This window comes from Sus scrofa, chromosome 13 (assembly GCF_054392235.1).
Source record: "Sus scrofa isolate SSC_HxYL_T2T_F1_AM1 chromosome 13, Sscrofa_HxYL_maternal_Yorkshire_Landrace_v2.0, whole genome shotgun sequence".
NCBI lineage: Eukaryota > Metazoa > Chordata > Mammalia > Artiodactyla > Suidae > Sus > Sus scrofa.
This window is the reverse complement of record NC_139395.1, coordinates 95,951,864-95,968,689: the sequence shown is the minus strand read 5'-3', so window position 1 is coordinate 95,968,689 and position 16,826 is coordinate 95,951,864. Positions and strand designations below refer to the sequence as shown.

The window sequence follows — 16,826 nt, the reverse complement described above, 5'->3', positions numbered from 1 at the left end:
GTGTGTGTGTGTGTGTGTGCATGCAATCTCTAGAAGCCTGATTACAAGAGGAACAAAACTGTGAGGCTTCCTAGGGAAGTAACAAACCTGTCATTAAATGTGAGGGAGGACACACCTTTAATATGAATTTCAATATTTCTCACTTATCTAACAATTGAACATTGAGTCAGGTATCCTTAACAAGCCCTTATCTGTTTATTTTTTTAATTGAAATAGTATTGATTTTCAATGATGTATTAGTTTCTGTGGTAGAGCAAAGCGATTCATACACATATGTTCTTTTCCGTTATGGTTTATTATATTTACTATGGATATTGACTATTTCCCTGTTATATAGTAGGTCCTTGTTGTCTCTCTCTCTCTCTCTCTTTTTGGCCATTCCTGATGCATATGGAAGTTTCTAAGCCAGGGATCAAATCCATCTCAGCCATGCTGTGACCAATGCCACACCTGTAGCAATGCCAGATCCTTAACCCACTGTGTCACAGCGGGAACTCCTGTTTAATCTCTTTTATATGTAGTAGTTTGTATTTACTAATCCCAAAGTTCTAATTTATTCCTCCTGCATTCTCCATCCCCTTTCCACTTTGATAAGCATAAGTTTGTTTTATATGTCTCTGAGCCTCTGTTTCTGTTTTGTAAGTAAGTTCATTCTTAATCCCACAGAGAACTGGGAGAGTAAGTTAATTCCTAAGGCACCACCTACACTGTCTCATCTGAGCCTCAGTGTCCCTGAGACATAATCAAGGCAGAGAGATTTCCTATTCTGCATGTGAGGAAAAGAGAAAATCTGAAGTGGTGACTCCTGACACAGAGGGTCACCTCTGGGTTTGATACTGGGGTTATGGGCCTGAGGCCACATGGGATTACGGGCTTCTCCATGTGAACTGGGGCAGGCCCAGCTGGGAGACTCTGGCTCTGAAGCCTCACCCCTTAGTTTCGGTTGTATCAGAAAGCCGTAAAGCTGTGCTTTGCAACCACCAAGGTGACTTAATTAGAGGCGCCCTCCCAGAAGATGTCTTCAGCTTTACCACCTGCACTTTCCAAAGATGACACAAAGAGCAAGGATCCTGTTGATCATTGAGCCATCTGGTCCACTCAGCACTTCTTTGGTACAATCCACGGAAATTGTCTTCTTTGTTTGTTTGTTTGTTTTTTAAAGCCTCAGCTTCATTATAAAAAAGCATTGTTCCCAGAGGATCCTCTAATCAAGGAAATCACCAAAACTCTCAAATGGAAATGCCTCTAATAATTCACTTTCTCTATGCCTCTGACTAACACTGAGAACTTAGTTCCTTGATTTCCTCAAGTTGTCTCTAAAGGGAGACAATTTTCCCATCAGCATGCTGACAGCCTACCCTGCATTATTCCACGGCAGGCTTTATTTGCATTCACAGTGAGTTTAAAACTTGGAGTAGTTGGATGAGATTAATATGAGGTGTCTCTTCAAAAGTTGAGTGGTATAACGATTTTGCAATGCCTCCGCTAACTATGCAATATGAAATATTAACTTCACAAACACAGTGACAGATTAGACTATCATTTGCCTCCAAGGCAATTAGGGCTTCTCATCACACATCACCACCACCCCTGGGAAAGGTGGGAGCTGCTCTGTCTATCACTCCCCAAATGGCATTCAGTGAACACCTGCCTGGGTCCCAGGCAGCTCTGGGAGAACTGAGACACAGTCCCTGGTCTCAGGGAGCTGACACACTAGCAGAACTGATGATTAAAATGGCATGTGATCAAGGGGCAAAATGGGTGACAGAGACACCAGGAGATTTTGAGAAAAGAAGACAGTGTGGGTTGGAGAAAGGGAGCCACAGAAAAGGTATTAAATAATTGTGAGAGTATAGGCACCATTTGGCAAATGCTACCATGCTAGGCACTTGACAGAGGCCATTGAATTCAGGCTTGATCAAAATTCTCTAAGTCTAAGGTTCACCCAAGCTCAAATAGCTGTGACTGTTGCTACCAGCATCGCCATGGTTCTCCATTAGGACCTAAGATCTGGGTCATGACTCACGCCAGGCGAGATAACATGCCCTGCACTGCCCTCTGGAAAGGACTTATCTCCTTGACACCATTGCACACACCGAACTGTCATTCTGTGTTAATCTGTCCTCAGACGGGGCTGTGAAGCTCATAGCTGGGTTTCATTTATCACCCTATCCTTGGCACCTCGACATGGAGCCTGACACACAGCGGGAACCCAGCAAATGGCCATGGAATGAGCTGTGAGCCTAAACACCTTCAATTCCCCTGGGGCTGGGGTAGATGCATGCTTCTCTCCAAGCCCATTCTGGCTCTTTCTTCCTCCTCCAAGCTCCCCTCCTCCCTCGCCCACTGCCTCAGGGAGATGGAAATCATCTTGGAGGCAGAGACCAAACATGCTCCACTTTTTATCTCTCCTGCCCTCTACCCCAGACCTTGCACCATGCTGAGCCCATAGCATGGGCTCCGGAAACCGACTTGGGTTGTGACCTTGCTGAAAGACATCAGCTCTGACTCGGGATTTTTTTCTCCAACAGATGTGGCAGCGGGGTACCCCCTGCCTCCCTGGGAAGGCAAGTTGCTATAGGAGGAGCCTCCAATTCAGGAAACAAGCACTCCCTGGAGCTCCACCTCCCCACCCCCACCCCAGGACATTAAAACTTTTTACTTACCCTCTACTAACTGAGAAGCAGTTTGATAACTAAAAGATTTGAGTGAGGCAATATGGAAGTGCTTCCTTGAGTTTGGTACATTCGGGAGGCAAAAAAGCCACTATGAGGGGAACACACCATCCACATGAACAAATAAACATTTTCATAATTTCCTGACTAATTAAAACAGCAAATACAATCAAATCCAATTAACAGCGATTGGTCTGTGGGGCTTTAAATCAGAGGAGTCTGGTTGATTGCTCTGGAGTCATTAATTAGGTCTGACGTGATTTCTTCCAAGCCAATCCTCTTGGCATACCCCTTTCCCAATTACGGGATTCCTGATCCGCTGGGAAATCACAGGTGTCGTTCAGGACTGGACTTTTGCAGGAGCCTGTTTCAAGGCTTTCATTCACTTAGTTCCAGGAAGGCCTTCTGTGCTTCCAAAACTGGTTCCAAACTGTGGTGGTCCCAGGGTCCGAGGCAGGATCAGGGATGGGAGTGATGGTCTCCCCCCTCCCCTGGTCTTCACCCTTTCTCTCATCAGCAGTGATTTTTGCTGTCTACATCCTGCCCTCCACAGGAAGCATCTACAACTGTCAGGCCACGGTCCTATTTCCTTGGCCTAGCCTGCAGAGTGAGATAACTCTCTCATCTGAGATGAACAGAAACTTAGTTCAAGTGCAGGGTCCCTGAAGGATAATTCTTGGTGCATGCTTGTGCTAGAGGGTGGCCTTGTGTTGGCAGAGGCCCTGCCCTGAGGAGCACAGGTGTGTTTCCTCTAGGGAGACAGACATATACAGGGATGGTTACTCCAGTGCCCTCAGGGGCCAGACCTGGCACAAAACCAAGGAAGTGGGCCTCACATAAGACAAACCTGGAGAGATGGGACTATGTCAAAGGGAAGCCTTCTTCCTAAGTGAGTGGGCACACCTAAGCCTACCTCACAATGCTGGCTTCCTATCAGGGATACACGCCCCACTTCCTAGATGCTCAGGTCTACTCAAAGGTTAGAAATCCAGATCTTGGTGCAAAAGTCCCTGTTCTTGTTCTTGTTGCTTGGTTGGTTTTTCTACACTGGCTTATTAAAAAACAAAACAAAACACAAGGGAGTTCTCTTTTGGTGCAGTGGGTTAAGGATTCTGCCTCGTCACTGCAGCGGCTTGGGTCACTGCTGTGGCGTGGGTTTGATCCCTGGCCCGGGAACTTCCACATGCTATGGGTGTGGCCAAAACAGACAAACAAAACAACACTGGAACATGGAAACATGGGCCACTTCAGGGTATTACGGAGATAAAGAGAAGCAGCCAACTCTACCATGTGTGCAGTCCTATAATATCTTCAGGGGAACAACCATGTGGCCTGGGTCATGACTACAAGCAGGTCTCATCCAGATTAAGGAGGTAAGGACAGGTAGGAGGCATAAGAAAGAACACAGGAAAGGTTATGGGTTCAAGGGGGTAAGTTGATCCCTTCTCCATCCCAGGGCTCTTGCAGGTGAACAGCCATCCAGGAGGGATGCAGCTAAGGGAAGCTCCATGTCAGGAAGCCTAGGGTGTTTTCTGTATGGTGGACAAGTTCTGGGCTTTGAATTAAATTCATGAGATTTTCTTTTTACTCCAATCTTTCCTAAGAGCTTGCTTTCAGGAGAGCTATTTAATGTCTCAAATGGAAGATGGAAACGAGAAAAAAAAAAAAAACCCACTTCATGGCATGATCATAGGGATTTCATGAGACCAAACATGGGAAATGTGCAGAACCTGTCACCTGCTGATGTGTGCTTTACAGGTGATGTCCTTCATTGCTGCCAAAACCAGCAGTGGTCCAAAGCATTCTCTTTCCTTGAATCAGGCTGCATGGCACATTCTGGTCCTTTGACTCTGTGGTTACCCAAGGACTGGGCTTGAAGTGGGTCAAAGGGCAAAGAGGGCAACCTTGGAAGACAGCCTGTTTCTGTTCCCACTTTGAGCTGCCCTTGACATCTCCAGACTGGCAGAGGTCAACTTGCCAAAGGCCTGAGGACCAATGGCAGAGAAAGTCACCATGCATTTTTCTGTGATCTGGGGATGGGTGCACCATGTTTTGAGTCACAAAGCCATTATGATGTCTAGACTTTTTACCGGTGACACACTTCACATTGAGTATAGAAAGAGTCCCTGAATAGCTGGTGCCGAGGCACTTGAAAGCTATAAAAGCCTCCCTGTCAATCTCTGAGTCGTATCAGTCCTGGAATCATTATGCCCCTTTGCTACAACTTTATAACCCATTTGTGCTTCTTCTAAAGCGCTGACTGCAGCGGCTGCCTCCTCCAGGCGTTCTCAGCTCGCCTCTGCTCTCAGCCGCTCTCAGTGGTAATTTGTCATATAATTCAAAATGACACCGTGCTCCACTGAACTGCCATCTCTTCATGGAGTTTTCGTGAGGTCCCTCCCTGAGAGAAAGGACCGGGCCTCCCCCTTAGGGGCTGGGGACTGCCCTGGTGAACAGAAGGGGCAAGGGATTTTGAAGTTAGAAAGCCCGGCATCTACTACTCCCTGGCCAGCAACCCTGGCTGACTTCTCTGAGCCTCGGTTTCTTTTCTTTTCTTTCTCTTTTCCTTTTTTCTTTTCTTATTTATTTATTTATTTATTTATTTATTTATTTATTGCCAAGGTATGCAGCAGCTTTACGTAGGAAGTCACTTCCCAGACCAGGGACTGAACCTGGGCCACAGTGGTGAAAGTGCTGAGTCCTAACCACTAGACCACCACGGAACCCCCTGAGCCTGTTTCCTTAGCTGTAAAAAGAACTAACAGTCCCTCCTTTGAAGGGTTATTATGAAGATCAAGCAACAAGAAATGCACAACACCAGGTATCTGATGTATAAAGCGATTCAATGTGAGCCATAAAATGGTTTATTGCACTTGTTTTTCTATCCTTTCTGCTACAGGACAAGTTTCCAGATGGTAGTGACAGTGCCTGACTCATCCATCTTTGTAACCCCAGCACCTAGCACAAGGGTTGGCATATTATTTGATTCACTCAGTGCAAATGCCTAAAATTTTTTCCCCTAGAAAGCTTGCATTATTTCTTTAATTTTTTTTAATGTTAAAAAAATTAACAAATACAGCAATAACACAAAGCAAAAATTGCCCTGGATTAGGGTGAAGACCTTTGGAGACAAGCTAACAAATAATCCAATTGTTGAAAATGTCAGCCCTTAAAAGGTTTTGCTCTCAATTATTAAAACAAATGCAAATTCCCAGCTCTATTTCTCCCATGTACCACTTCCAGACTTTAAAACCAAGGCAAACCAAAGCGTGTTCTTCCAAAAACCTCCCATTTCCCCCTTGACCCCAATTAATTACAATTTCATTGTGGTCTTATAGAGAGTTCACTGCTGGCTGCAACTCTCGGGCTTATCCTGGTCTTGACAAGGCTCATAATGCAAGAGGAGGAGGGACCAGAAGGCATTCAGTGCCCACACTTCCAAGTATTTTAAGAGAGAGCTCAGAATTGTCTTGCAAGCTCCCAAGACAGAAGCGATGGCTTCAAACCAGCTCTCGCTTCATTCCCTACCTGGCAGACTGAAGGTGATAACCATGGCTGTCAAAACAGCCTGCCTATTTCCCTGGGGGAAAATGGCTTGAAAGAAAAATAAAGAGAAGGAAAGTCAAACTCCTCACATGCAATGGTGATAGAGTAGGTCAGGGGCCCAGCTTGACAAGACTCTCTGAACGACAGCTCCCCAACCAGCCTGACAGAGGCAGGTCACAGAGCACAGAACACCTGCCCCCGCCAGAAGGGAGGAAACCCTTTATTCCCGTGTAGCTGGAATTCCAACTCATAAAGTAATGCTCACCTAGTGATCTGAAACCAACACTAGCAGAGAGCAAACAGCTACCAGGAGGAGATCTTGGATTCACGTCCTAATGAAACTCTTGGCTCTCTCATTAAAAATAAATGTCTGCCTTGCTTCCAAGCATTTGGGGAAGGCAGACACAGGCTGCAGGGGAGGAAGGAAAGCCCTGTGGGTCTAGATGAACCGTGGAAAGCAGAACCAGGCTTAATTGGATTACCTCTAATTAGGTGCCTCTAACGAGAATTGGAGAACATTGGATGTATGTGTAGAGAAGTAACTGGAATAATCTTCATAATTAGAGATGCAACTTTAGATAAGGCTTTTCATTCCCTGGGTGGTTTGTTAGTACAAGCTTCCTCTCTGTCTTCCCATCCACAGAGCCCCGGCTCTGGGCCCGTGCCTGGGTAGAAATCCTGGCCCACACTCACATGCTGTGGGATGCAGGCAAGTCACTGAACTCTCTGTGTCTCTCCCTCTCCTCATCAGCTGGAGATTAAATCATTAAGTGCAAACGATTAAAATAGCACTTACCTTGTAGGGTTCTTGCAGGGATTATAAGAGTTATTACATATAACCTATAAAGCCCTTAGGACAGTGTCTAGAACATAGTAAGTATTCCTAAACCTTTGTTGTTGTTAATAATGCCTGCATCCACCCATCATCATCTATTTATTGAAACAGCATTTATTAAGTTTTTATTTTTTCATTTTTATATTTTCTTTTTAGCACTGCACCTGCAGCATATGGAAGTTCCCGGGCTAAGAGTTAAATCAGAGATACAGCTGCCGACCTACATCACAGCCACAGCAACGCTGGATCTGAGTCTCATCTTCTGGCCTACACCACAGCTCATGGCAATGTTGGATCCTCAACCCACTGAGGGAGGCCCAGGATCGAACCTGAATCCTCATGGATCCTAGCTGGGCTCATTAACTGCTGAGCTATGAAGGGAACTCCCTATTAACTATTTTCAACCTCCTCAAATCTGGGCTAGGAATGTCTGGTCAATTCAGATCTGAATTATATATGGCTCTGACCAACCATGCTCCCACTCCCAGGGCCGTGTGTGTGTGTGTGTATACACATATAGGGAAAGTCTAGCTCCAAACTCTAATTCAATGGCTTCTTACTTTTTTAATTGAAATATCCTGAATTTACAGTATTGTATTAATTTTTGGTGTATAGCAAAATTACACACACACACACACACACACACACACACACACATGGCCCTGGGAGTGGGAGCATGGTTGGTCAGAGTCATATGTAATTCAGATCTGAATTGACCAGACTTTCCTAGCCCTGATTTGAGGAGGTTGAAAATAGTTAATAGGGAGTTCCCTTCATAGCTCAGCAGTTAATGAGCCCAGCTAGGATCCATGAGGATTCAGGTTCGATCCTGGGCCTCCCTCAGTGGGTTAAGGATCCGGCATTGCCATGAGCTGTGGTGCAGGCCAGCAGATGTGACTCAGATCAGAATTATGCATGGCTCTGACAGGCCATGCTCCCACTCCCCAGGACCTTTGCTCAGACTATTCCCTCAGCCTGGGATGCTCACGAAGGCAGAATCTGTATTTGCTTCTGTGTGTATGTTTGGGTGTGTGTGTGTGTGTGTGCTTGAATCCACAGCACCCAACATCAAGGCTGGTCTGTACCAATGTGTTTGATTAAGAGTCATTGAACTCATGAATAATAAATCGATGAATTAAAGATCAGTGCTAAGGCACGATGGTACTAGCTAACACTTATTTAGTGCTTGCTCTGTGACAGGCACTATTCTGAACACTTTCCTTATATTATCTCATATCCACTCTGGCTTAAATGGCATGAAATAGAATAGCCGGAGAGCAATGTACTGGAATAGGACTGGGTAGGATTGGTGATCCCAGCCAAGTCAATAAGGGAAGAAGAGCTATAAATGGACCACGAAGATCAGTGAGTTAACCCCATGGGAAGGGAGGGAAGAGGGCATGGAGCAGTTCAGAAGTGACCTCTCAATTGTGTTTGCCGACACTGAGGATGAGCTCACTGAGGTGATGAAATCCTGAAATGAGGGCTAAAGGACCAGTAGAGAGTCTACTTCTACAGGAAGGAGGGGGGGCTTTCCAGAAAGAGGAACGGCAGCTGCAAAAGCCAGAAGGCTCAAGAGGGCCTGGGAGACCAAACCAGTGTATGAAACAAGGCAGCGGTTACTCATTAGGGAGCAGTGAGAATGGGGCTGGGGAACCTTCAGTTTGGGCCTAAATGGGCCCTCCTCCCAGACACCTTCCCTTGGACCTCCATTTCATGCTCCCAGCACCCTGTACTTCTGCTTTTCCTTGTTTGTCAAGATTACAATGTGAATAATTACTTGTTTAATCATGTATTTAATGTTTGACTCTCTCACCTGACTCTATGAGAGCAGGGACCAGGCTGCCTATTGATTGCTATTTCTCTGGTATTCAGAATAGAGCAAAGCACATAGTATGTGCTCAATTAATATTGCTGAACAAACCTGAATGAATAACAGATGCAACCATGGCTCAAAGACCACATGGCCAGTAAAAGTTTAATCAGGATGCAAATCACCTATTCAGCACAGGCTTCGGGCCAATCCAATTAGGAACTAATTTTTAGTGGAGAATTTGCCCTTAGATTTACTTTAGGGTGGTACTTAGGGAAGCAGTGAGATGGGGGAGGGAGATGAGGGACCTGACATGAATGTTGATTTTCTGAGAATATTGGATGGCTTAACACAAAACTGGAGTGAGGATTGTGCTTCTGAAATGTTAAGTACTGTTTAATAATTTGACACCGTAGGATGAGGGGTTTCTGTCAACATGGAACATGCTGCACTCCAGCTGGCTGAGAAATGAGCAGGGTGGTTTTGAAAAATTCACTAGTTCCCTTGGGAAAGACCGACTAATCTGATTTTAACACCTCACACAATGATTTGGAATTGCGTTCATTCACTGCAAAACTGTGCTTGCCAGGATTAACTAGGTAGGCGCTCCCAGAGGATATGCAGGATCCTCCATCAGGACCACATTTATCTATCAGAATGCAGCGTGCATTCCAACAGGGACTGCAAAGGATGGATAACCACTGGAATCCTATGGTGAGCCTACTATGCGCTGGTCTGTATGTTTCCTTCCTCAGCATTGAGCCACACTCTGAGTAGGCGATTTTTTTTTTTAATTAAGTTCCCAGGCCAGGGATCAAATACCAGCTACAGTTGTGACCTACATCGCAGCTGCAGCAACGCCAGATCTTTTAACCCACTGTGCTGGGCTGGGGATTGGACCTGCATTCTGGTGCTGCAGAGATGCCGCTGATCCCATTGTGTCACAGCAGGAACTCCTGTGTTGGTGGTTCTTACTCCTACGTTGTGATGAGGGACTTGCCTGGGTCCCAACATCCAGCATGGGTGGGGAAGGCCTGGGCACCTGAGGCCCTCTGGCCTCGAAGCCTGTGCTCATCCCCCAGTTCTATCTTGTCTAACTCTGGGTTCCTATTGGTGCCATCAGTGTTCTAGAATTGAGGGGTCTGTACCTTCCACTGATGCCAAGAGCCGACTCCAGTGTGAATGGCTACCCCCAGGTGTATGTTTCCAAAAGGCCCAAGATGGAATTGACAGTCTCAAAGTTCAGCAAATGCATGAGGCAGGAAGTTTGTCTATTATGGGGCTTGGTTGGGGGGAGGGTCTGTTGGTTACCCCTCACCTTCAAGGAGAGCCTCCTAGTGAGACTTGATGTTTGGTCTGCATGGTTACACCTGCAGACCATGTTAAAGGGACACTTAACCGACTCCAAAGGAAGTCTTCACCATACAACTCTAATTGTTCAATGTAGACATTTAAATGCTCCATAGTGTTTCTAGTGGGTTTGGCTTTGCTCTGTTTTTCAATATACCAGAATCTTCAAAAAGTAGAAATGGCTGAGACCCCTCTGCTTCCATGAGTAGGGGAAAGCATAAAATTCACAAAGAGGGTCTGGCCCTTTTAGGGAAGTTGACTGCAAGATAGGGGATGCCAGGAATGATGCAGGAGCAAGACACAATGAACCAAATTTAAAAAATATTCAATCAACAAACATCTAACAAGCATTTACTCTGTGCCCTGCCCTGGATCAGGCGTGGTCCCAGGGAAATGACTAAGCACAGCTGAGTACCTGCTGTATCCCTTTACCTTATGCCCAGTCCTGAGGGGACTGTTTAGAGATGATCAGCCTCACCTTTCTGTTTGTGCAATTCAGGGAAGTGAGGCATGGATGGGGGTATGTCAGAGGCACAATCTGTGCCCTGCCAAAGGGGGTCCAGGAAATGGGCCAGGAGACCCCAGGAAGAAGAGCAAGAAGGGTGGGGGAGGGGCAGCACTGGGCCCTGTGGAGTGAGTCACAATCAGCTCATTGGACAGAACTGGGGAGATGCCGCACAGGGTGAGGGAGTCTGAATTACTCAGTGTTGTTCACATAGAAACAACAGATATGGAGAAATAAATACAAAACCCAAACACAGATCCCAGAACCCCAGAATTCTGAGGGGGAATGAAACAAACTATCCTAAGTAGAAAACCACCTCAGTGACTAAGAAATATCTTTGCTGGAAAAGCCACATCCTGTGAGCACTGAGACCAGAAGCTGAGCAGTAATAGGACTGTGGGTCTGAAACAGGTGAGTGAATTGAGGACATCTAGCTCTCTAAGCAGGACAAGAGCAGCACACAGAGGAAGAGGGGACAGAAACGGGTGGTGGCAGGTGCTGTTCTCATCACATTTATTTTCTCTCAAGCCCCACAAAGCAGATTCTGTGTTTTGCTTCCTTCCCTTTGGCAGAGGTGTATATAGAGACTCAGATTGTCAGCAATTTGCCCAAGACCACAAAGAGGTAGAGTCAGGATCAGCTGGCAATGGAGCCGGGAGCAGCGGGTAGTGAAGTCTGTGGTTCTTCTCTGGGCAAATGCAACCGGCCTCTTAGGGGAGCTGAGGCTCTGGGGAAGAGCTACAGCTTCTAATGGGAGAGGTCATGGCGAGTGTTTGTATCAGGGAAACAATCAGAACAGGAGAGATTATCCAAGGCATGTGGGTCACTGATTCAGAGTATTGATGAGGTCCGGCTGTGTGCACAGAACTGTCCCAGCCACTCCTGTCACTAACACGATGGGAATCCCCTGAAATCAAGGTGGTGCACAGAAAGCATGCTGTGGGTATATTTGGCAAGGGCCATCTGGTGGAGACTGGTCTTAAAAGATGAATGGGATCTGGATTTGTGTGAGAAGGAGAATTTTTTGGGGTGGGGAGTGCACAGTATGAACAACTGATGGGGGTGGGGTGACTGCAGTCTATACAGGCCTCTTGAATTGAAGCAGAGAGATGAATACTTCAAAACACCATTCCCTCTCTGACTGTAAAAGTAACAGATGCTCACAACAAAAATCCTTGGAAAGAGAGAGTATAAAGAAAAAAATAAAAAGTCATCCATCCATTTTTGGTGTTTATCCTGCAAGGCTTGGTTCTGTGTATTAAAAACAAAAAGCTAACAAATAACAGAAACAAACAAACAAAAAAACTAATCCATGATCAGACTATATGTTCAATCTCCTGGCTTCTTTTTCTTTTTTTAAGACAGTTCACTTAAATTCTCTTACAGCTCTTTATTTTTCAAATTTTATTTTTATTAGAGTATAGTTGATTTACAGTGTTGTGTTGTTTTCTGCTGTACAGCATAGTGACCCAGTCATACATATACATACATTCTTATTCTCATACTATATACCCTGAAAACTATAAGGTGCTGATGAAAAAAAATCAAAGATGACACAAACAGATGGAAAGATACACCATGCTCTTGGATTGGAAGAATGAATGTTGTCAAAATGACTATGGTATCCAAGGCAATCTACAGATTTAGTGCAATCCCTATCAAATTACCAATGGCATTCTTCACAGAACCAGAACAAAATTCTTTAAAATTTGTATGGAAACACAAGAGACTTAAGAGCCAAAGCAATATTGAAAAAGAAATGGAACTAAAGGAATCATGCTCCCTGACTTCAGGCTATACTACAAAACTACAGTCATCAAAACAGTGTGGTGCTTGCACAAAAACAGAAATATGGATCATGGGAAAAGCACAGAAAGCCCAGAAATAAACCCATGCACCTACAGTCAACTAATCTCTGACAAAGGAGGTAAGGGCAAACAGTGGAGGAAAAGCAGTCTCTTCAATAAGTGGTGCTAGGGAAACTAAACAGCTACATGTAAAAGAATGAAATTGGGACATGAACACCGTACACAAAGATAAACCCGAACTCGATTAAAGACCTAAATATAAAGCCAGATACTATAAAACTCCTAGAGGAAAACATAGGCGGAACTCTCTTTGACTTGCCTTTTTTTTTTTAACTTAAAATATTGGAATTATTTTGTTTGCCTAAAATATTTTTCAAGAATCTGACTTTCCATGGCTGTGTGGGCTTGGTTTATGGCTTCCTGAGTTCTTCTTTGGCCCCTTGAGCTTGTTGCCCTGAGCTGGCTGACATGGACATGGCTCTTTGGAATGGGGAAACTGGTCCACCTAGGCCTCCTTGGGTTCCTCTTGGGGCACTTCCTGAGGCCCGAGTCACCTTCTCCCTTGGCAGGATTGTGCTCCCCTCCTCCACTCCTCCCATAGGTGTCAGGTCTAGTTTGGGGTGAAATAGAGGAAATAGAAGGAAAAGTCTACTTTCCCTTTGGAAGCAAGAGCACCCAAATGCCTTCACCCTATCACACTTGCAAACACAGCCACTAGAGGATTTTAGAAGATATTCTGTAGAGGCAGTGGGGTTTTTATATTTTTTAAGATTTTTATTTTTTCTATTATAGTTGATTTGCAATGTTCTGTCAATTTCTGCTGTACAGCAAAGTGACCCAGTAATATATATACATATGTATATATACACACACACATGTATATACATTCTTTTTCTCACATTATCCTCCATCATCTTCCATCACAAGTGACTAGATATAGTTCCCTGTACTATAAAGCAGGATCTCATTGCTTATCCACTCCAAATGCAATAGTTTGCATCTACTAACCCAAAACTCCCAGTCCATCCCACTCCCTCCTCCTCCTCCTTGGCAACCACAAGTCTCTTCTCCAAGTCCATGAGTTTGTTTCTTTTCTGTAGGTAGGTTCATTTGTGCCATTTATTAGATTGCAGATTTAAGAGATTCTCTTTTGTTTGTCTGACTGCTGTCAAATGATGTCATATGGTATTTATCTTTCTCTTTCTGAATTATTTCTCTTAGTATGAGAGTCTCTAGTTCCATCCATGTTGCTGCAAATGGCATTTTGTTCTTTTTAGTGGAAGAGTAGTATTCCACTGTGTATATGTACCACATCTTCTTAATCCATTCATCTGTTGATGGACATTTAGGTTGTTTCCACATGTTGGCTATTGTGAATAGTGCTGCAATGAACAAAGGGGTGCATGTATCTTTTTCAATGAAACCTTTGTCTGGATATATGCTTAGAAGTGGGATTGCTGGGTCATATGGTAGTTCTATACCTAGTTTTCTGAGGTACATCCTACTGTTTTCCATAGTGGTTGTTCAAGTTTACATCCCCATCAAAGAGGGTATCCTTTTTTCCAAATCCTCTCCAGCATTTGTTATTTACTAACTTATTAATGACAGCCATTCTGACTGGTGGGAGGTGGTACCTCATTGTAGTTTTGATTTGCATTTCTCTAATAGTGATATTGCATTTCTTCCATGTGCCTGTTGGCCATCTGTATATCTTCTTTAGAGGAATGTCTATTCAGATCTTCTGCCCATTTTTTAAATTGAGTTTTATGGTGTCTTGTCTTATGTTTAAGTCTTTAAGCCATTATGAGTTTATTTTTGTGCATGGTGTGAGGGCGGGTTCCAGTTTCATTGATTTACATGCAGCTGTCCAGGTTTCCCAGCACCACTTACTGAAGAGACTATCTTTTTCCCATTTTATATTCTTGCCAACTTTGTTGAAGATTAATTGACCATAGGTGTCTGGGTTTGTTTCTGGGTTCTCTATTCTGTTCCATTTGTTTGTATGTCTGTTTTGGTACCTGACCATACTGAGTTGATTACCGTGCTTTGTAATATTGTCTGAAGTCTGGGAGAGTTATGCCTCCTGCTTGGATTTTGTTCCTCAGGATTGCTCTGGCAATTCTTTTGTGATTCCATATAAATTTTTGAATTGTTTGTTCTAGTTCTGTGAAAAAGGTCATGGGTAATTGGATAGGGATTGCATAGAACCTGTATATTGCTTTGGGTAGTATGTCCATTTTAACAATATTAATTCTTCCCATCCAGGAGCATGGAATATCTTTCCATTTCTTTGATTCCTCTTTAATTTCCTTGGTTAATGTTTTATAGTTCTCAGCATATACGTCTTTCATCTCCTTGGTCAGGTTTATTCCTAGGTATTTAATTTTTTGGGGTGTGATTTTTTTTTTTGGTCTTTTTTTTTTTTTTTTTTTTTTTTTTTTTTTTTAGCTATTTCTTGGACCACTCCCGCAGCATATGGAGGTTCCCAGGCTAGGGGTTGAATTGGAGCTGTAGCCACCAGCCTATGCCAGAGCCGCGGCAACTTGGGATCCAAGCCGCGTCTGCAACCTACACCACAGCTCACGGCAACGCCGGATCGTTAACCCAGTGAGCAAGGGCAGGGACCGAACCCGCAACCTCATGGTTCCTAGTCGGATTCGTTAACCACTGCGCCACGACGGGAACTCCTGGGGTGTGATTTTTAAAAGGTATTGTACTATTATATTCCTTTTCGAATATTTCATTGTTAGTATATAAAAATGCAACCAGGAGTTCCCGTCGTGGCGCAGTGGTTAACGAATCCGACTAGGAACCATGAGGATGCGGGTTCGATCCCTGCCCTTGCTCACTGGGTTAACGATCCGGCGTTGCCGTGAGCTGTGGTGTAGGTTGCAGACGCGGCTTGGATCCCAAGTTGCTGCGGCTCTGGCATAGGCCGGTGGCTACAGCTCCAATTCAACCCCTAGCCTGGGAACCTCCATATGCCGCGGGAGTGGCCCAAGAAATAGCTAAAAAGACAAAGAAAAAAAAATGCAACCAATTTCTGAATGTTAATCTTGTATCCTGCTACTTTGCTGAATTCATTGATCAGTTTGAGTAGTTTTTGTGTGGAGTCCTTAGGGTTTTCTGTATATAGTATGTCATCTGCATAGAGTGACAATTTTACATTTTCTCTTCCAATTTGGATACGTTTTATTTCTTTTGTTTGTCTGATTGCTATGGCTAGGACTTCCAATACTGTGTTGAATAAAAATGGTGAGAGTGGGCATCCTTGTCTTGTTTTAGATTTAGTGGGAAGGCTTTCAGTTTCTCTCCCTTGGCCATGGGTTTGTTATGAATGGCTTTGTCTATGTTAAGGTATGTTCCCTCTATACCCACTTTGTTGACTTTTTTTTTTTAATCATGAATGGATGCTGGATTTTGTCAAATGCTTTTTCTGCATCTATAGAGATGATCATGTGGTTTTTGACTTTTCTTTTGTTAATGTGGCATATGACATTGATTGATTTGATTACACTGAACTATCTTTGTGAACTTGGGATGAATCCCACTTGGTCGTGGTGTATGATCTTTTTTATTTTTTATCATATATATACATATATACACACACATATATATTTCTACTGTACAGCGTGGTGACCCAGTTACATTTACATGTATACATTCTTTTTTCTCACATTACATGTTCCATCATAAGTGACTAGACAGAGTTCCCAGTGCTACACAGCAGGATCCCATTGCTAATCCATCCCAGAGGCAACATTCTACATCTACTTACCCCAAGCTCCCAGTCCCTCCCACTCCCTCCCCTTCCCCCTTAGCAACTACAATTCTATTCTCCAAGTCCATGATTTTCTTTTCTGTGGAAAGGTTCCTTTGTGCTGTATATTATATTCCAGATATAAGTGATATCATATGGTATTTGTCATTCTCTTTCTGACTTACTTCACTCAGTATGAGAGTCTCTAGTTCCATCCATGTTGCTGCAAATGGCATTATTTTGTTCTTTTTTATGGTTGAGTTGTATTCCATTCTGTATATATACTGCATCTTTCTAATCCAATCATCTATCAGTGGACATTTGGGTTGATTCCATTTCTTAGCTATTGTGAATAGTGTTGCAACGAACATGAAGGTGCATGTGTCTTTTTAAGGAAGGGTTTTGTCCGTATATATGCCCAAGCATGGGATTGCTGGGTCATGTTGTAGTTCTTTTTTTGGGGGGGGGGGGGACTTTAGAGTTCTTGTTTTTTTTTAATTTTTTACAATTTTTTTTTAATTAAAAAAAATTTTT

General features: G+C 43.9%; 1 protein-coding gene and 1 long non-coding RNA gene across 2 annotated transcripts in view; both read right to left on the bottom strand.

Moving 5' to 3' along the window:
- Nucleotides 1-16,826, bottom strand: part of CLSTN2 (calsyntenin 2) — a 647,862-nt gene that overhangs the window by 249,797 nt on the left and 381,239 nt on the right. The window lies entirely within an intron of this gene.
- The window catches only part of LOC146397496 (uncharacterized), a 148,418-nt gene that overhangs the window by 30,713 nt on the left and 100,879 nt on the right, over nucleotides 1-16,826 (bottom strand). The gene's annotated exons all lie outside the window — the stretch shown is intronic.